Raw genomic sequence first — 22,249 nt, forward strand, 5'->3', positions numbered from 1 at the left:
AAATTCAATAATGTTATTCAGTAACACCCTTAATGCAATTAGCTCTTCTTGATAAGATCAGATATGTCACAGTTCCATGATTTTATAAGCCATGCTGACACAACCATATTCTCAATGTCTTGCAAGTGAATATTAAAACCTTTCAAATTTTACAAGCGATTTCTATACAAGGTGTTTTATTACATCGGTTACGCTTTTCTGGTAGTGACAATACAAAACACAAGGAAGGAAGGACACGAATAGATGACAAAAGTTCTACGAAGGTTAAAATAACCATTTTTATGAATTCTTTAAATTAAACAGAAAGCAGGTCTTGTCCGTACTAAACAAAACGACGCAACTTACGGATACTTGAAGTAACGTAGTCGGAAATTGCGTAAATGATCTACTTAAGATGATTCAAACATTTAAAGGCGCAACTTTAACATCGGCTAGCAAAATGGCTAAATCCGAAATAATCCTAGGGAAAGCTACTGCAAGGCCTCTGAAAGCTCTAACACTGAAACATTCGAACTTTACAATTAAATACTCAAGCAACTAATTTACCTTCGGGTGAGGCCTACGGAGAGAAGAAGCTACAGTAAAAGTTAAAATCATAACATTTGATTTTTTCGTGTTAATGTTTAGCTATGAAAACACGCTGTTCAAGTATAAACATATTCTAAAAAGAAGTGATTATTCTTAGTGCAAAAATTCAAAACTAGGTGTACTGACGTTTTGTTAAGGACGTAAAAATGTTTACAAAATCTGTATGTGCAAATCTCTGAATAACATTTATATCACATTGTAAATAAAATAATTCCTATTTATAGATTTCCTGGGGGCTCATTTTTTAGACGATTTTCCTTTGCTGCAAAAAAATTGCTTGATTAGAAAGTTTTTTCACTGTAACTTTGAAGGTATGAATTATCGTCTGCAACTTGACAGTTTTCTTTTATGCAAAATGGCGCTTTTAATGAAGCAATGGACCGAAGGCTATGTTTATGCTCTTCCCGAAGAAAATTATTGCTCCAAAAAAATTATTCGTATCTAATTATTAAAAAACGCTGTGAAAGCCATGGTGTTTCGGTATCTAAAGCTACGATAGGTAATACTACCAACCAAGAAAAGAAAAAATTATCGAAGTTTGGCTTCATGTGGAAAAAAGTGTTCCAAATACGTATCCAAGGGAAAAACGGAATGTTTCGAATGTTGCAAAGATTAGAACTTTAATATTAAAAGAAAATCTTCTAAGTCAAAGGGCAGTTGCATAATCATTAAAATGCTCAGTGGCAATTGTAATCAAAGATATCAATGCTGATTTGAATCTTAAAAAGGTGAAAAAAACGTAATACGCGGTCTTTCTCCATGATATATCGCGCAAAGAAGTAAGCGCTGCAGAATTGTCTATGAGAAACAATTATTCGAAAAAAATTGAAAAATGTTGTCACAATAGATGAATCTTGGGTATATTTAAATAACCGCAATAAAAAGAGATACATTTATTATCATCAAATAGGAAAAAAAAATCTTAAAACACGGTTCAAAGGAAAAAAGAATGATGCTGATTTTTCATATAACGGCAAACGAATAATAAAGTGTAAAAAAATTTTAAGATGAACTCCACATATTACCAGGTGCATATTTTATACCCAATTTTCAAATATGAAATACCTTGTCTTTCTTTATCCACAGTAATATCAATCAGTAGAACTGCATTAAGACAAAGCAAGCAACAGCATGCCAAAATCCACTGATAATTTGCTAAAAAAATGCAACCAGAAACGTGTATCAAGGTCATAAACCATCACTCATAGCCCTACTAAATCTCCAGACCCACAGTTTTTTGCGCTTTTGGACAAACGTCCAAAAGGGGATTGACCAAGTGTCAACCTGCAACCTCCTTATACTTTGGAAAGCTGTTCAAAGAGGAAGGAATAAAGTACGTTTTCCAATACTAGAAAAGGCTTTATTGCCTTGGAAATTACGGTGTAGAAAGACAGTGAAAAATAAAGGTTATCAAGTAGATCATCTAAAACATAAAAATTTCAGGTAAAATATTCCTGTAAATACAATTAAAATCATCTAAAAATGTGTAAACAGTTTCTGTACTTATTTACGAAGTTTTTTACTCCGTTCGCCGAAAGATAAGAAGAGGGAAGAAATAACAAAGTACAGCAAGCCAACAAATTAGCAAATGTTTCGAAAACATCAATGAACTTTTCAGTTATCATTTGCTGCCATTACTTATTAATCACCAGGAAAATCAAAATTTCAAAATTACTGCAGAATATCGTGAAGTATTTCACAAACATGGTTTAAGAGTGAAATGTCTAACTAAAATAACATCCGCATACCAGATGCATTAGTTCCTGTATAGCTGCTTTCACTGTTTTTCTCCTTCGTCAGCGGTGAAGCCATACGTAAAAAGCGAAGCTATTAATAGATGCCATTCCGGAAATTGTACTTACCAAGCCGAAATTGGAAAATAACTGCGTTTTTCTTTGCAACGGGACAAATTGCCACTTAACTCGAGTTTCGTTGACCTTCTCTTAACAACTGTCATTGCTAGGATTCAGGCATGCGAAGATTCATTGATGTTTCAAAAGGACGCATGCTTTTCATGACCATACACTTTGCGCAAAAAAAAAAAAAAAAAAAGGGGGGGTTAGTCCTATGTCTCTCGTTATACCGGGATGATTGACGAAATTTAACTTGCGTTTTTCGTGTCTTAAATGCGCGAATTACGATATGTATTGGATTTATATATAGCATAATTCTGACACAGAATCGGACTTTTTCTTGAAATGACTTACCGCGTTTTTTCCATATTTCGATTCTACGACTCAAATTATGCCAAAGTGTCCAGTTTCATAAAAATTGCACGAGTAGTTTTTAAAAAATTAGCTCCTTAACATTAATTGAATTTGGTATAATTTACTAGAAAGTCCGGCCGTCATACGAAATGACCGCTGTTCTAGATATTATAAATTGTAATTAAAATGATTTGTGCAAAGGTGTCTGCTAATTTAAACTGAATTACTCAGGGCAGGCGGCGATGATGCCTCTTTGCTTACTGCCCCACGGGGTTTCCCCCTTCTACTTTCTTAATTGCTTAAAGTAGAGTGCAATGAAGGAAACCACTGGTGGTACATTTCTTAAGAGCTACCGCTAGCTCAATCAATAAAGGCGATTTAAATAATAAAATGTTAATTCACATGTCAAAGATCTCTTTGTACACAACATTTCTTGTGTAGATCTTTCCATCATTTTTAAGCTCGCCTTGCAGAGGACCGTCCATTATTTTTAATTTTACATCGGTTCTTTCACGAACTCTTAAACAGGCAACATAAAGTTGACCGTGTCCAAATGCAGGCTCAGGTAAAAAAATGCCAACACGCTTAAGCGTGTGGCCCCGAGACTTATGGACGGTCATAGCAAAGGCAAGTTTTACAGGAAATTGTCTGCGTCTCAATTGAAACGGCAACCGTGTGTTGTGGCAACTTCACCCCATTGGCTAGTACGCAAGCAACCAATTAACTATCGGCGACAAACAGACACTGAAGCCGCATATATATATATATATGGGGAGAAGTAACATCATCTCTTCCGAAACGGCTGGCTTCCGGGCTTAGCGAAGCACACCGTTGTATTCTGCAGGTCCGTGGTACGCTATTTTGACCATTCGTGTCTTCGTGGGACTTTAATTAGCCGATATATTAATTAAAAACTAATTTTCCCCTAAGTTTTCCACTTTCTTTGTTGGGTTTTCCCTACGTGCCAAATTCTTTTTTCTCGAATATCTACGGAACGGCGCCGAGTTGAAATTCGAGACGCGTATCCTCGGATTCCAAAAAAATTCTCCGAACCCATCGGTACCGTTCTCATCTTCGTACGACTTTAATAGGCCGAGATATAAATTAAAAACTGCGGAAACATTAGTTTCCGCGCTCATTTTTCCGAGTGGCAACAATAAACTATCGGCGACACACACTTTACCTGCTTATATATATAAAGATTAATCTTTCTTCTTATTAAATTTTTTTCAGAAAAGAAATATACCATTTCATACTTTCCAGTTACTCAGCGAAAAACCTATTAAGGTTGTTCTTAAGGGCCTCCCATCGACGATGAAGGAAGAAATAATCCAGGCAGATCTGGAGAGAAGGAAATTCCCGATAAGCAAAGTCAAGCAGTTTTCCAGACGAAGAGGAGACGCTATCGAGAAACTTCCGATTTTCCTGTTGGAGCTGAAGAAAACGAAGGAAGGACGTGCAATTCATAGACTCAACAATATGTTAAGTGTTAATGTCAAGATCGAGAAGTTTGCCCCGAAAAAACGCGTAATTCAATGCTACAGATATCAAGAATATGGACATTCGCAACATCTTTGCTCAAATCCTGAGCGATGCTGCAAGTGTGGACAGCACCATAGAAGTAAAGAATGCCCTCTAAAGCCAGAAGAAAAACCTAAGTGCATCTTCTGCTCACTACCGCATGTAAGTTCATACAGGGGTTGCCCCGTGTACAAGAAGCGATATGAAGCAAAGAAGCAGCAGGCGAAGCCAGCAGCTAAGATCCCTACGCCGGCAGATTTTCCGAAATTCATCGAAACAAAGGAAAACAGCAGTAAAACCCAGATGAAACCTCTCTATAGTGATAGAGTAAAGAAAAAATTGGAAAACCCACCCACAGAGTACAAGGATATCATAAACTGGATCCAAGATCCTAAAGTCAAAAAATTTCTGAACAGTGTGGTTGAGCACGTTGAGAAGATCCGCGCTGCAAAAACCACGGCTGAGAAAGTTTACTGCCGGGTTCAAAGCAGCCATGACACTGATGAGATTTGCTGAAAGTGAAGAATAATCACCAGCTTAGAAGCATTTGAGGGAATTTCACTATGTTTATGATTTCTTTTCACTTTTCAAAAACACAGGTTCCCCTGTTTACAGCAGCAGAGCTCGGGGTCAGTACTTGGGTGGGTGACCACCCACGTGACTGGCCTCGACGTATCATCTTTCTTCAACTAGTGAAGACACATCACAGCTTATACGGCGGCCAGATGCTTGAACCCTCCTTCTCCAAAGTCTACTTGACCAACTCACGTGCATTAGCACATGTTCCTGCTTCACCTTTGTCAGTGCGGTGTAAATCACCTTAATTTTTAATTCTTCCCAACGCCTTAGGGCATATCTCCAACAGAGACGGTTAAAGTAGCAGAGGCTACTAAATGCCGCCTAACCATTCACTCGACTTGGATTTCTTATTAAATTTAGTTGATTTTTTGTTTCACATTTCAAAATTTGGGTTCAATTCCAATAAAATTTGTAGATATTTTCTTATTTTTAAATTTGTATTTTTTAGTAATTTTTATGATTTTTTTAAAAGCAATTTTTAATCACAACGCATAAGATTTTTACCATCACTCTAAAGTAGATGTACTTTCATGTAAAACGTTCGAGTTTTTTATTCAACATTTCCCAAGATATACATGAATTTACAAATTGGCGCGTTTTGAAATTTGGTATAGTTGTTTTGGGAGGTAATAACGCCAAACGTGGTTTACGCACTTCCTTAAAATTATTTGAAAGTACGAAAGATACACTTTTTTCCCCATTCGTTCAATGAATGGGAGAGGGAAAAAATAGGTTACTACAAATTAAGAATTTCGCCAACTGAATTAACCTTTGCGCAAATTGACAAAGTGCACCAATATAAATTTGTAAATTTCTCACCAAATTTTACAAAATTTAATATTTGGGCATGATTTTAATCGTAAAATCGAAGTATGGAAAAATCGGTATATATATCAGAAAAAGTTCGGTTTTGCGTCAAAATACCTATATTAAAACAATGCCATATATATGTCTTGAGTTGAGCTGTAGAGATATGAAAAAGGACAAATTAAATTTCGTCAATCGTTGCAGCAGAAAGGGAGATATAGAACTTTTTTTATGTGCGCAGAATGTAAAGTAAAAAGCTATAAATCATCAAGATCGTTATACTGAAGATAGTGTTAAAAAGTTAAATGTGTTCTATGTTTCTGAAAAGAATTTTACATCATTGATTACTCTTTAATCCAGCGGGAAGGCCTAAATGTTGACGGACGAGAATTTCTTTTCACAAAATAAAAAATATTTTAAATAAATAAAACATTTCTAAATATTTATCATAACGTACATAAACGATAAAAATAATATCCCGAAGTAAAAATTCAAATTCATATTTATTTTCTATTTGAAATCGAATGTTTATTACGAGGCGTATTCGGAAACTAAGTACCGTTTTGGAAAAAAAAAATAAATAAATAAAACAATTTTTTCGAATCCAATTTTATTTTTACATGAAAATACATGTCTTAAACTATTTTTCAACATAGTTTCCGCCAATGATCAAGCACTTGTCATAGCGGGTGACCAGTTTTTGTATACCATCGTCAAAGAAACTTCCCGCCAGTTTCGATAACCACGACTCCACAGCATTTTTCGTGTCATCGTCAGATCCAAAGCGCTTGCCACTTACGATAATTCAAGCGGTCAGTGTCAGTCGACGATAAGTTTCGGCTGGTTTAACATTCCTCGCGTTCAACAATTTAATCACGGCACGAATCTCACAGTCAGCGGAAGAACTAATTGTCTTAAACATTTTGAATGTGCACAGCAAACTGAAAACACAACATAGAGCAACCAAAATGGCGACAATTGAAAGTCAGTGAACAAGAAAGACTAGTGCGCATGCGCGGGACGCCTACCACAGCGCTGCGACGGCGCTAGAATGAAACGGTACTTAGTTTCCGAATACGCTACGTACCTTTAGGACTTAAGTTGGAACCTTTAGGACTGTGTTGGTTACGCTTTTTAATTCAAATATGCCAAAAACTTAATATTAATTTTCACGTTTAAATAATTATAACATGTTTGATTAATCCATGAAAGACTTGCTTTAAACAAAAATAAACAAATTATGAAAACTTTATAAATGGAACAGAACTTGAGAATAAACAATGACAACCCAGTCTCTTTTTTATTAAAATTTTTTTCGGCACATAAATAAAAATACAAATGTTTGTATTATAAACTTTTTAGTTCTTACTACAGATTGATCCCTTCAGGTTTCTTCGCTGTCAGGACCTACACGGGACTATATGACGAAATGGCGAGAGCAGGATAATGTTTCTCTGTTGATGTCCAGCATAGTCACAAAGTTCCAACAGATTGACACTTGACGACGTTTCGATTTTGATAAAGTCTGCAGCCTTGGAGAGTAGTTACTGGAAATTATCTTCATCACTCACTGTAGATGCTCATGATGAATGGGATTATTTCTTGCGAAGTTTCAACTATAAAAAATCTGATGTGTACACCACATGACTTCCTTGTACGGAATATTAAATTACACACATTTTTTCTTGCATTTCATTTAACTTAATGGATTGAATTAAACCTACTTCGCCGACAGCGCATAAACCACAATAGAATAAATGCATTCTTTAAAATTCACTCTAGTATTTGTTTACCATAGCGACACTCTGACGCTAGGTTTACTTAACAGTATTATATTTCATACATATTATAACTCAGAATGCACAAAATGTATATCATTTAAAGAATTATCTAATCATTGTCACATGTTCTATTCAAATACTATAACAAAGCTAGAACGATGTATAAAAGAAATTAAGCAAACAAAATGAAAAAGAAACAGTTTTTCACCGACGATTGAGTATTTCTCATTCAATTAATTCAGTTTTCACTTCGCGATAAGGCAAAAATACATAAAAACTCAAACTATCTGTATTAAAAATTACGAAGTAAATCTTAAACGCTTATTTCCTCGAAAAAATTCCAGAGAGGATTAAGCATGATTTAATTCGCAATAATAAATGAAGGCGTTATTTTTGTGTTGCGAAGCTTAGTCTCTCTAGATTGGCAACAAATCTACAATTCTGCTGTTTCAAATGTAAACAAATATGTCCGCCATGTTATTTCAAACTTAACAGCTTTTAAATTGTTGATAATTGTACAAATATTCTTTCCAGAATTACGAAAGGCATAAAAACTTTACCCGGAAGATAAAAACAACATAATTCAATCATTTTTAAAGCAAAAAATGTACAAACATATAAGAGTAAAGAAACTGAGATCACTGAGCCGGGTAACAGAGTGGATATATTTATAAATATATTTATATACGTTTGGCGCGGGCGATTGAAACCAAAATACGAGGTGCACATCCACATGTTATAGTAGTCATATACAAAATTTCAACGTTCTGAGGCTACTCGTTTTTGAGTTATGCGAGATACGTACGGTAGCACGTACGTACGTACATACGTTCGTACAGACGCCACGAAAAATGCTCTTCAGAATACATTTTAAAGCAGTTTTTTTTTTTTTTTTTTTTTTTTGAGGCAAAGAGTCTTTTATTCTGTTTTTACGTATAGATATTACGCAAAAACATCGTTAAATTGCATTCGAAAGCGGTCAAAGTGGATATTTTCGTTCAAATATGCTGCCTGAAGCCTTTCGCGATTACAATACTTCCTTTTTACTTCGTACAAGGAAGTAAAAAACACCTGTCACATGTAAATGTATTCCTATACAAACCATTATTCTTAGTGCAAAATTTTCCAACTGAGTACATTTATTTTTCTACATGTGTGAATAAAATTTAATAAAATATACATTTTCAAATCTTTTAACAATATTTATATCATTTTGTAAATTAATTAGCTGCATTTATAGATTTTCTGATGTATTATGCATATTTGCTTTTAATGGTAATGAAAATAATGTAAACTCGAACATCAAATAACTAAAATCTTGATAATCTTTGCAACAATTACATAGTTGAAATAAATTTGTGAGCGGTCAAAGTTGGTTCGGGGGACATACGTTTGAGACTAATTTAAACTTTTATTCTCCATATTATTTTTTCTCTTTCCTTTTCTTAATACTGATATTTAATACTCAAAAGCTGAAATATGCAGATCTGCAATAAACGAAGTTAAACTTAGTCTGAAAATGTTTTGAAGCTCTGTGTTAAGTTTTGCTCAAACATAGAGGGATTTTTAAACTGCGTTTCAAGTAACACATGAAAACAATACTTAAAACTTTATGATGCATTCAGGTTTAAGCAAGACGCAAATACTTTCCGAAATGAGTTTGATTTCCAGAATACTTCTTAAGGAAGAATGGAAAGAAATGTTGTATGGCTTCAAAATTTAGTTACTCAGTAGTAAACACAGAGAAACAAATTCTTTTTGTATCTAGAAGTAGATTAAAATTGTGATAATTAATATAGTTTGTTTCCAGAAATAGTATATGAATGATGAATGATATATCTTTCGATTAACGTTCAAAAAAACACTGCATTTGGAACTTATGAACGATTATTTTTAATAATAAAAAATCTGATGTGGACACTACATCACTCACTTCCTTGCACGGCCTATTAAATTTCACACCTCTTTTGCTGAACTTTATTTAAACTTATTTCTTCGAATTTAATTTGATATACATTTCTCATTCAAACAATTTAGTTCGCACGTCCCAGCAAGTCAAAAAAAATTAAATAAATAAATAAAAACTCAAAACATTTTCATTAAAATTCGTCATCAAATACAGAAAAACATAAAACATCAGATACAGTTAAAAAAAAACTATGTTTGCAATTAAAACTAGAATTTCTACGGAAAAACAAGCAATTCGGCCAGCGGGTAGGAAAACCAATTTTTCGGTGCACAAAACTGAAAATATTTTTGGTACTACTTGGTTAAAATGTCACTGAAGTTGATGCACAAACTGACTTAATTCACTGTTCTACTAAAAGTATCAAATGTAAAGAAATGGCGGCTTTGTTAGCCACTTCACACTTAAACAACTTTTAAATTGTTGATAATTTTACAACTATTGCATGCAGATTAACTAAAGGCATATAAACCATCACCGGAACATATGAACATCATATTGTATTATATTTAAAGAAATTAATTAACGAAGCATCTGCATAAATGTATGTATGTTTCTCTCATTGTGAAAAGGCCCACCAGCGGCCGAGCGGTAAAGTCGCTGAAAACTGGTAGTTCGGTACGAGTTTCGAATCCCGCGAACGGGCTGGCTGCATGGGCGTTTTCGTGGTTTTCCCCATGTGTAACGTGTATACGAGCCAGTTTCCCTTAGAAAGTCCTCCACGAAGGCATCCCTTCCCTTAGGCAGATAGCCCTCGAGGCTTTGCCATAATCACACACACACACACACACACTCATTGTGAAAAAACGACGGTTCCTACAGCCATCACGTTTTGATGGGAACCTGTGTGATGCTTCTTTGGCGATATGAAGCAACTCCAATGATGGAACACAGCAATAACTTTTATTTAACACTCAAAAAGGCGACATACAAACAAGAAAAGAAAACATATTCTCACATTTAAAAATAAATTACATTCTTCGTGCCAGAGTCGCACGAGGCACTCGAGTCTGGTTTCAAATATTGCCATTCACAAATACCTTAATGTTCATCTATTTAAATTATTTAAACTACAAGATTTTAATATTATTTAAAGCTGTTACAACCTCTCCCCCAACGGAGAGACTTTTACCGAAGGGAAAAGTTCTGTAAATTTCGAAAGTTTTATAAGCTCGGCTTGTTCATTGCTTTAAAGAGAAAAGATAACTTCTCTCATAAGTTTCCAAATTTTCAGGCCGAAAATTTTAAATTTTAAACAAATATTTTTACACCACATTTAAATAGGAAGAAAATGGACAGTATTCAAATTAGTCTTCTTTTTTTTTTCTTGACGGCGCCTAGATCTCTTCCCTGGTGGACCAGTTCCTCGGCTATAATTCACAGCAAAGCCTTTCCTAAGTTCATCTGTGCCTTTCGGATAATATTCATTTGTCATTTGCTTTCGACAATTCTTTTCTTCGTCTATTAGTAGCGGCTTTGATATTAAATCAAAAGCCGAAAGATGATGATAACGCTGCATTGCAAAATGATTCTCAATATTAATTTCTTTATCGTTTTCAAATTTTCGTGAACATCTTCCACGTTTAATTCTGGTGATTTAACTTCTTCAAATACATCTCTGGATGCTTTATTTTCTTCCTTCATCGGTTCCAAGATCTGCTCTTCAGCTATTTTTCTTTTCCTTTGAGCTCTAGTAGAAACGGCATTAAAATGGTATCACTAAGTTTACATTCAAGTGATAAACTGATAAAATAAGGCAGTTCAGTGTTAACAGGAAGTAATAACCTGATATCACTAATATTATGTTCAGTGATGAACTAATAAAATAAGACAATTCAATATCAACAGGAAGTTACGTTCAGTGATGAACTAATACAATAACGCAATTCAATATCAACAGGAAGTAATAACCTGGTATCACTAATATTACGTTCAGTGATGAACTAATAAAATAAAGCAATTCAATAATAACAGAAAGTAATAATCTGGTATCACTAATATTGCGTTCAGTGATGAACTAATAAAATAAAAATAAGCACGATTATTCGATCTTGGTCGGTGCCCCCAAAATAATTAAGACTGTGATGCTTCTTTGGCGATATGAAGCAACTCCAATGATGGAACACAGCAATAACTTTTATTTAACACTCAAAAAGGCGACATACAAACAAGAAAAGAAAACATATTCTCACATTTAAAAATAAATTACATTCTTCGTGCCAGAGTCGCACGAGGCACTCGAGTCTGATTTCAAATATTGCCATTCACAAATACCTTAATGTTCATCTATTTAAATTATTTAAACTACAAGATTTTAATATTATTTAAAGCTGTTACACCTGGAAACCCGAATTTTGAAATTCGAATTATTTTTATTATCTATTTCATATTTTGTAAAACTTAAACGAATTTTTTATTAACAAACTCAACTATTTCAAAGATAACAATGGCAACACTGTACGGGGGAAAAATTATTTCCAGCACAGGAGAATTCTAAAGATATGCTGTTTTAAGTGTTTTGTAATATTGGTGTTGAATTGAATATTGTGTGGTTTAAATGCGAATATATGATATTTAATAAATAAAGCTAGCACATGAAACTTTAAAAAAACGCCCCTTTGGGTGTAATATACAATCTGAAAGCTTTCAGATTTTTTTTCATATTAAAATGCTTGCATTAAAATTACTGTTCAGTATCATAATAGTACTTAGCCAAATTATGAAACAGCTAATACAATCATTGAAATGAGTTTTAACAGTAAAACTCATAGTATTTTCGTTTTGAGTTATAATATTTCGAATTTTATTTTATAACTTTATTGGTGTCTTTAGTTGCAGCATGATTTTTAACGTCTTTTAGTAACAGATAAAATATAATAACAAATGGTATTAATAAATACTGTAAAGAAACACATATATTAAGAAGAAATAAAAGAGATTTCGAAATTCACTGAAAATAAAACATAAATATTTCCCCAGAATTCTTTCGCTGAAAAACATGAAATGCAAAATATTTCTTAAATATGCGTATTTTACTTTCCCTGCACAAGTAATTATCTTTTCATATTGATGAAGGAGTCAATTATTAAACTTTAACAAAGACGTAAATAATGGGGGGAAATAATAAAATTATAACTTTAAAAATATTTCCTTCATTGTAATCCTATAAATTTTGAACTTTAAAAAAAGGCATTTAAGAAATTTATTTTTATACATAAATAATAAAGACATAAAAATAAATACGATAAAAATGTATTAGCACGGTATATTGTGACATAAGGTTAAATTACACTGTGAATTTGAGTACTCACTTGAATAAACATCATAAAGCAGAATATCCCTGGTATTATAAGTTTCATGATACTTTCTTCTTTCATAAAAGCAGAAATATTTTGTCTCAAATTTGTGAAATAAAAAGCAAAACAAAACACTAGTTCATCACCTGAAACAAAAATTTAAAAAGGCTTTATAATACACTTTAAAAAGATCAGTTAATCGCAACTTTAATCCTAACAGATGATGTTTAGTAGAAAATTTAAAGATTCCAATTTAAGGATTTCTATAGATTTTATTTTCAATCGATATAAATTCTCCAAAGCACCATTAGAAAAAAACCTACCCATCAATTAATAACTAGTTATAAATCAAGATTTAATTTCTAAAACGGACTGTCAGGAAAGGTAAATAAAATTAATGAATAAATTAATAAATAAAAGATTAATAAGTAATGATAAAATAGCTAATTAATAGCTAAGAATTCCGCAGCAGACGATATTTACATTCAATTAAATAATTAGATGTGACAGATAAAACTCCACTATGATTGATAACTTAAAACTTTTGATTAGAACGTGAAATCAATATTTTTTTTCATAACAGATTTTATTCGGTAGAAATTGTTTATATCAAAATAAACAAAAAAACGTATATAATGGCGTATGTGTGCTCGTATTCTGCGTAGATGTTTCAGGATACGCACTCATATTTTGGGTAAATGCAGTAATATATTAAAATAACATGAAATTTATACTATTGCTCATAGTATAAATATCAAATAATTTACAACCTTCTTTCGAAGAAAAGTAAGTTTTTAGGGTAGAACAATTTGTTCTTTTCATCAATAATGAATACTTCTCAGGTATCTAAAATTGAAATTAGTTTTTAATGTACAGAATTTTATGATTTTAAGATTTTCCTGAGCTTTGCCCCGAGTAGAACAAAAAAGAATTCAATTAAAAGCTAGGAAATAAAAGTATAGACCTTAGAAGAGCTAAGAGAATCAAAGAATGAAATTAATACATGAAAAGATTAACATTTCATACATTTCCTAAGCATTCTATAGAATACCAAATGACAAAGCGGCAAAATATGAAATATATCTCCGATTCGTTTCGAATATACATACATTTAATGCATTCACACATAACCCATATATTTAATACATTCATTCCGTAATTTCCCACATTCTTATACATTGTTTTCTTTCCCAAGAAAGATATAATTTTTTTTTGTACAACTTTAATTTTTCTTTACGTATTTTGAATAAAATTTTTCAATGACATTCTTTCATTATTTTTTTTAAATAACAGTATATTTTTAGGAATACGTATCTTTTAAATAATTGACTCATCATGACCTTTTTTAATACTTTGTCTAAATAGCATTTGTCATTCTACAGAATGCCTATATATTATATACAACACATAGGGAAACTATATAATAATTCTCGCATTTCATACTTTGCCTAAAAACGCTAGGCATTCTATAAAATGCCTAGGTATTCCACAGAATTCCGGCACTTCATATATTGCTGGTAACATGAATAAAACTAGAAATAATACTATGATAAAGGATAATAAAATATAATACCATGAGGACTATAATATTAATAATGATAATAAAATAATACGTAAAATAATAATAAAAAGAGGGAGATATGATACAATAATACATAAAAACATAAGCAATAATATATAATGATAATAATAAAAGCTTAAACAACAAATAAAGTTGCGCAAGATAGTACTGATGGTTTGATGAATTGTTTCGCCATCAAAAATTTTGAAAACAAGTTTCTCACAGTTGTGAAGCTTGAACGTTCGAATGTTTATTTATTTTAAAAATTTATTTAATTATTAAGTAATCTTACATTTTGAAAATGCCTGTTATTAATAGCGAGATAATTTTCATTAATAATTATTAGTAACTTTTCTGTATCATATATACGTTGGTCATTTTTGCGAATGTATATAATTATATTTTTTAGTTTTTATTTTTATTTATTTATTTATTTATTTATTTCAGTGCATACACAATCCCTGAATTATATCTGTCTCTACCTCAGAATTTTTTTTCGCCAAGAAAAAAAACTGAATATAATGCTTGAATTCTAGAGTAACTTTAAAAGTATAGAAATAATTAATCTTTACAAAAATTAGAAAATTTACATACATACCTTGACAAAAGCTAGAATTGTAAAATATACATCATTAAATAGATTTTAGTTATTAATACTAAAATTAAGCATTATGATGAATTATGTTCATCGAAATTGCTAGTTTTCGAAGCTTTTTGAATAGAAGTGGCAATTTTAGAAAGTTTAGAATAGTTTTACGAACTCCGAGATCCTGGCAACCCTTTTGGGTCAGTGGCCTTTTCGACGGCGCCAAACGTCTGCCGATTGGCACCCCGGCTAGACCAAACTTTCTAGACGCCCCCTCCGCCCACACCCTTTCCCCATAACTCTCCGGTAGCTCCATCCCAGCCGGCCTGTGGTGATAGAATGTATCATTTGTGTCGATCCAGACGTCGAATTTCCGGATCGTCCACAGCGTAGATGCGGGCCGCACTTCTTCCGGGTCGCCAGATGGAAAACGAAAAAGATTACATTTTATCGGAAGAGATATTACTTTACTGGACTTCTTTCTTTAATGTTTACAAGAATTATCCTCATTTCTTCTCTTATCATTTATAGTTCAATACTTCTCACTAGGAGAGTTTTTTAACGCATTTTCTGTATCTCATATTATGCAAGTTATTTATACTGACGTAGACGCCGCTGAATGTGATCGCAGTTAATATTATCATTCGGATACTGCTATGTTATCGAATTGCCCGTTTGTATGCGAAAACATGGAAAATAATCGCTTATTGTGATCAACATTTCAGTTAAGGTTATCAAAATGTTAGAGAATGAATTTTTAAAACCGATGTAAATTCTCCCCCCTCCTTCCAAAAGAAATAAAAAAATCTGAAAGCTTTCAGATTTTATTATTACGCCAAAGGGGCGTTTTTTAACGTTTTGTGTGTTATCTTTATTTGTTAAATTTCATGCTCTTCGCACTTGAACCATAAAATTCAACATAAGAGCAATATTGCAAAATATTTAAAAGAGCGTATCTTTAGAATTTCCGATACACAGTCTCGCGAGCTGGAGATAAAAGTATTTTTTTTTTTTTTTTTTTTTTTTCTATATAACGTTGCCATTTCTCGCTTTTAAAGCATTGAGTTTGTAAATCAAAAATTCGTTAAAGTTTTACAAAATATAAAATCTATAATAAAACAAATTCCAAATTTGGGATTTCAGATGCCCATATTCGTAGTAGGATTTCGACATTCAAAATTCGATGGCTCTATGTACCATTGTTTTATCACAATGCGAGAAATAGACAATCATTTATGCAGATTTTTCATTATTTAATTTCTTCAAATATAATGCAGGACTCTAACATTTTGTGGCAACAGTTTGAAAAGTGAACCGACGTTTATGAGTCCGACGCAAAATCGCAAAGCGAAAACAATAGTCCTTCAGGGACAAAGCCCCTTTGGACTAATAAAAATAAAAATAGAAAGAAAGGTTTCAGGTTTTAAATTACGTCCAAAGGGGCGTTTCTTAACATTTTGTGGGTTACCTTTGTTTATCAAATATCATTTCTTCGCACTTAAACCGTAAAATTGAGTTCCGTAAAATTGAGATAAAAATGTCCCCCGTACAGTGTTGCCATTGGTTGCTCTGAAATCGTTAAGTTTTTTTAATCAAAATCCCATAAATGCTTTACAAAATATGAGATAGATAGTACAACAAATTCCAAATTTGGGCTTCCGGTGGAGACGTGCCTAATTCTAAACTGGATGACTCTAGGTACCGTTGTTTTTTCACAGTGCGAGAAACATACATATATTTACGCAGATTCTTCATTATTTAATTTCTTTAAATATAATACAGGGCGATAATATTTGGTGGCAACAATTGCAAAAGCGATTCGCCGTTTGTAGTGAATTGACGCAAAATGCCAAAACGAAATTAATAGCCCTTCTCATCTAACTCTCCTTTGGGCTAATAAGATAATAAATTTTAAAATTTACTAAACAAATCCAAACACATCATATAATAAACATTTTGAAGAACGTGAACATGAAATCGGTGATTTCCGTATAAATACTGATATCAGAAATGCTCAGCGAGTAGGAAGATTTAGGGTACAGCACCGGTCAGACTCTTCCCAGAAACGTTATGAACAGTTTATACGAAAACTTATGCATTTTCCTAACTAAATGCTGTGAAACTTATCAATTCAATATTTCTTAATATTTTTAAATTAAATTAGTAAAATTCCATAGCTGTATTGAAGAGCATTTTCTTCTTATCTTGTAATGTGTCAGGCATTAGAATTTTTAATTAATTTACTCCGAAAAAACATTAATAAATGCTTTGATTGATTTAATTTTTTTTCTAAAATACACAAAAGAAATTTCTTTCACTTTTATATGCAGATGGTTTTAATTAAAGTTTAGTTTTCATAATAAAAATGAGATAAAAATTAGTTGTATTTACGTTATTCCATTCACAAATCGGAAGCACTTCCGGAGAGAACCCGGTGAATGTAAACATTGCCAAATTTGGCGATAATAGTTAAAATCTGGTAACCCAGCGGATTCAACCTATTCGCTTGTTGCAACCATTCATCTTGCGTCCATTTTGTTTCGTTATCACTGTGGTTCTTCGCATTTGCAGATTTCTATTATTCTTCTTTTATTTATTACTTTTTTTCTTAATTTTTTAACAACGAATAGATAGAAATATTTTCGTGGATCCCGGTTCTCGGTTCGGGATGAAAGGAAGAAAATAAAGCGGGAGGGGTGAATGCTAATTTGTAACACGGCTGTTCACGTTGTGTTCTTAATTATTAACAGCTGTACGCACGCAAAACCATGAGGTTCGAAACGCTCAAATAATTCGTTTTCGTACTCCGCAAAAATGTGCGTTTTAAATAATTAAGTAATGCTTTTATTTTTATTATTGTTTATTCTCACCTAAAACTATGATAATAAATCAATTTTTATGGCGTAAAATTGTAACAATATATTGTTAATGCTTTTCTTACAATAACCTTTCAGAGGATGGCAGGTGTGACATAAATAGATTATTAAATTTTAATAATAAATACTATTTATTACTGATTATCTGTGACAGAATAGTTTGATGTATTCCCATGGTCATCAAAATTAGCAAACCACTGCTGGTGTAAGGAATATAGTTCAAATGACTCTTGAAAAGTAATGAAATGTGTAATGTTCAAGTTTTATTAACAATGCTACTGAAGAAAATTTGATTACTGTTGAAGGTTATTAGTATTGTGAAATAAATTATGAAAAGGATGGGTATTTGTTTCAATGTAAATTGCTTTAACCTGCATGCAAGTAACATAAAAAAAAAAAAAAAATACTGAAAACTGTTAATCAGAGTTCATACACATTTCTGCACACAGAAATTAAGGACCATTAATGGAAAAAAATTCAGGACCTATGAGTAAACGCGAACTGAATAAATTCAATTAAAAATATTAGCGATGCCTGCATTTCACATTTGTAATACCATCCTAAAAATAAAATAGATCCATAAGTAGTATGTATTATTACTAAACATGAATTAACATAATTATTAATAAGTTTGAAAATGAAATAAACTTTAAGTAATTGATCAAGTAGCATTAAATATTTTACACTTATAATAGTTGGGCATATTTGAAAGAAGTGACATTTACATTTTACTAACTTTATGTAACTTTTTTTTTGTCTCATAATGTCACATACTTGGTGAGGCTAGCGGTTTAGTAAGTAGCAGGTTGATTTTATGTCAAATGGCATAGGTTAAAATGAGAAGTATCATAATCAGCAAAATTCATAACAAAAGTTAATAATTAATTTCTGTTTAAATTTAATACCAATTTATTTCCGTATATCACATTTAACCTGTTAGTTTTACATCTACATGCTTATTATCTGTGAATTTTTACTACCATATGCTTAATATATTGTTTAGTCTGCTAACTAGAATTTACATGCACTAAAAATCACGTTTACAAAGTATCACGTTTACGGCTCGCCTCAAGCGTCGATGAAACGCGAGCTTGGCGAGTAAAAATGGAACGGCGCCAACGGGTTCGCTCCCGAACGGGTTCTCTGCGGATGAAAACCCCACAAATCTAATACTCATATTGTTTCCAAACGATAGCGAGATTCATTAACGAAAAAATCGCAGATTTTCTAAAAGAACAAGTAATAACGAAACATAAAATCAATAAGTTACTTCAGAATACATTCCAGAATTGCAAACTAACAAGGCGGTGATTATTGTATGTATGTTTTCTCTTTCTCTCTTGAGTAATAAAGTTAAGTTATAACTCGAGATCAATAAGAATATCTGCTAAATCATAAGACACTAATAATAATGAATGCTGAAATAAGATATTTATACAGGGATATATACAGAAGACCTTGGAATTACAAGCGAAAAATTTTTATCATTGCCTATAACGTTCTTTTATTGTTTAGAAAGTTGGTAATAAACATCTTCCTTAAAAAATATAACATAATCTTAGTACATTGAAGCTTGACGTTCTGTTCTGACTGAATGCGGTAGCTACCTCCAATTTCTCTTCAAAAATCAGTATTTTGACTTTATACTTTCATAGAAAAAAAAATCAGGTACTAGAAATCGCATGAAAATATCTTCAATTCCCGCGAAAAAAAAAAAAAAAAATACCATACATCCTGAATTTTTTTTATAGTTCTGAATTAAAAATTTATCGCAAAATTATTAATTCAAAACTATAAAATAAATCCTCGTATAAAGTAAATAAATAATGCTTTTTACCATAAGTATTTTACGCTTATTCGTCGATTTAATATTCGTCAGAAACTTTCAAGCTTTCAAGAATTTCTAAACTAATTCCATGTAACACACAAAGTAAAAAAACTACACTTCTTCAAGGAAACGATATTCCATAGCACATTACCATATAAATGTAACTTTAAAAATATCGCTATTAACTTTCAAATAAACAACCTGCAACGAAACATTTCATATCTTAATGATTTCGGAAAAAAGAAACATATTAATTCTTATGTCCAAACGATAGGATCATTTTAAAATGCAAAAATATTCTATCAAAAGTAAATATAATTCTTCTCGGAAAATGGCAAAAATATTGCACTTCGCATTCGTAAAAAGTTCTACTTTTATCAGTTTGCGTAACATAAAAATAATTTAAATGTTTTCTCTTAATCGAATACTGTCATTTTTGCGACAAATTATGTAAAATATACGAGACTTTAGGTATCCATATCCATAAACAGTTTGAAAACTATTTCACATAAACTGCGAGGATATTTCTTTAAAAATATTCCTAAGGGTAACATTCGGCAACAACTATGCAAAATTTCATTTTAAATTACTTACATTGCCAGGAGTATCGAATTTTGTCAATTTCGGGATAAATCACGAACCAGAAAGAGACTTTTATGTATCCATAAACAGTTTCAAAGCTATGCGAAGATATTCGTTTTAAATATTCCACAGAAAGGATAACACTGGGCACCAGTTACTCAAAATTTCATTTTAAATGACTTACATTGCGAGGAGTCACTTGCGAAGAAAGTATCCTTTTTAGAAGCCGATCCTGACCTATTTTATTTCACTGTCTACAGGGATATAAAACCAACAATTTTCCTCCCAGTGTCAAAGGCTTAATTTATTGCTAAGAATCAATCCAAAAGGTTCCCCGAAAAACAGAAACAACGTCTGACGAGCATCACCACCTGCAACCCCATTTTGCGGAGCTACCCCGCTGGAAAATTTTTTCTTTATGCAAATTCCTGCCGTTGTCTTCCACGCGTTCCTAGAGCCCAATGGAGCTGAAACATCCTGCTTGCTTCCTTCAAGTGGGTCAAGGCCAATGCCGTTCACTCACCTTTGTTTAGCACTTACGAGACGTGGAAAATTCTACCGCATTGTTTGATACGCCACTTATTATTTCTTTCGTGTCCGTGGTGGAACGAGAGCGGATTTGAAATTATTTATTTATTTATTCTTTCCGGAAGACGCTCCAGGAATTCCCGCGCGTGTTTTGGAATTCTTTTGGGCACGTGTGTAAAAGGGTTAAATAGTTGATGCATCAGATCCGTGTAACAAATGAAGCGCCCAAAATCGAAAAAAGATTTTTTGTCGGATTTCAGAACTTAGATAAAATTCTTTATTCTTAATGTTCGGCTCTGGAATCTGCAACAATCGTTCCAGTTTTTTTTTTTTCTCTTCACTTCGCAAAAAAAAAAAAAAAAAAAAAAAAAATATCAGACGGTTTTGCTATTTTTTTAAGCGTAACACCGTATCGGACAGAATCTAAGATGGTGTTCTTTGGTTTAAAATTTTCCATCTACAAGAAAGGAAATTTTAAATTACATCACAGCATAGTTGCGCACCCGTATTTATATGCGCAGACAGACTAACAACCAAAGTTTAAAATATTCTTTCTTGCAGTGAATAATAACATCATGAAGATGTATTTAAAATTCCTAGCCATTTCGAGTTAAGGTTAAAATTAATTAATGATACCAATATGAGTCTACAATCCCTCTGCAACATGGAAATATCTCTATTTCGTTTTTGCCTCAATATATGAATTATTGAGTGCTTAATTATTAGACTTACTTAAACTCATAAACTCTCTTGTTGAGTTCAAGAACTTGGTGAGTACTTCATGAATTCTTTTCTGAATTTTTGTTCCTAATACTTTATAATTTTAAATAGCTTCGAGTTTTTTTAGTCTAAAGGGGCGATTTGCCCAGAAGGACTATTAATTTCGTTTTGGCATTTTGCGTTGATTCACTCAAGTGTTGTTTCACGTTTTAGATTGTTGCCACCAAACATTATCGTCCTGTATTCTATTTAAAGAAATTAAATAATGAAGAATTCGCATAAATGTATGTATGTTTCTCGCATTGTGATAAAACAACGGTACTTAAAGGCCATCCAGTTTTGAATAACGTAATCCTTCTGAGAATATGGGCATCTGGAAGCCCAAATTTGAAATTTGGAATTCGTTTTATTATCGATTTCATATTTTGTAAACCTTTGACCAATTTTTTATCAACAAACTCAAGGATTTCAAAGCGAGCGATGGCAACGTTGTACAGAAAAAGTATTATCTCCAGCGCGTGAGACTGTGTATCCGAAATTCTAAAGATATGATCAATTTAAAATTATTTTGCGATATTGTTCTTGAACTGAAATAAAAATTATTAATGAAAAAATGAAGTTTTTTAAGTACGAAGAGCGTGATATTTAATAAAGGCAACACACAAAATGTTAAAAAACGCTTCTCTGGACAAAATCTACCTTTCAGATTTTTATTTATATTTATATTTATTTATTTATTTATTTATTTAAATCTTAATGATTGACCTTTACATACAGTATGTACCGCTTAACGTGATCGCCGTTAATATTATCATTCGGACGT

At 32.2% G+C, this 22,249-nt stretch overlaps 1 long non-coding RNA gene across 1 annotated transcript in view; it reads right to left on the reverse strand.

Moving 5' to 3' along the window:
- Positions 1 to 6,984: 6,984 nt before the first annotated feature.
- The window catches only part of LOC118193733 (uncharacterized), an 89,419-nt gene continuing 74,154 nt past the window's right edge, over positions 6,985 to 22,249 (reverse strand). The window contains exons 2-3 of the long non-coding RNA XR_015039970.1: positions 12,761 to 12,891; positions 6,985 to 7,318 (exon numbers count right to left, since the gene is read on the reverse strand). This is a non-coding gene — a long non-coding RNA (uncharacterized LOC118193733). The remainder of the gene's footprint in view (positions 7,319 to 12,760; positions 12,892 to 22,249) is intronic.

Source organism: Stegodyphus dumicola, chromosome 3 (assembly GCF_044657685.1).
Source record: "Stegodyphus dumicola isolate Sdum_Otavi_A_Nest chromosome 3, ASM4465768v1".
NCBI classification, from domain to species: domain Eukaryota; kingdom Metazoa; phylum Arthropoda; class Arachnida; order Araneae; family Eresidae; genus Stegodyphus; species Stegodyphus dumicola.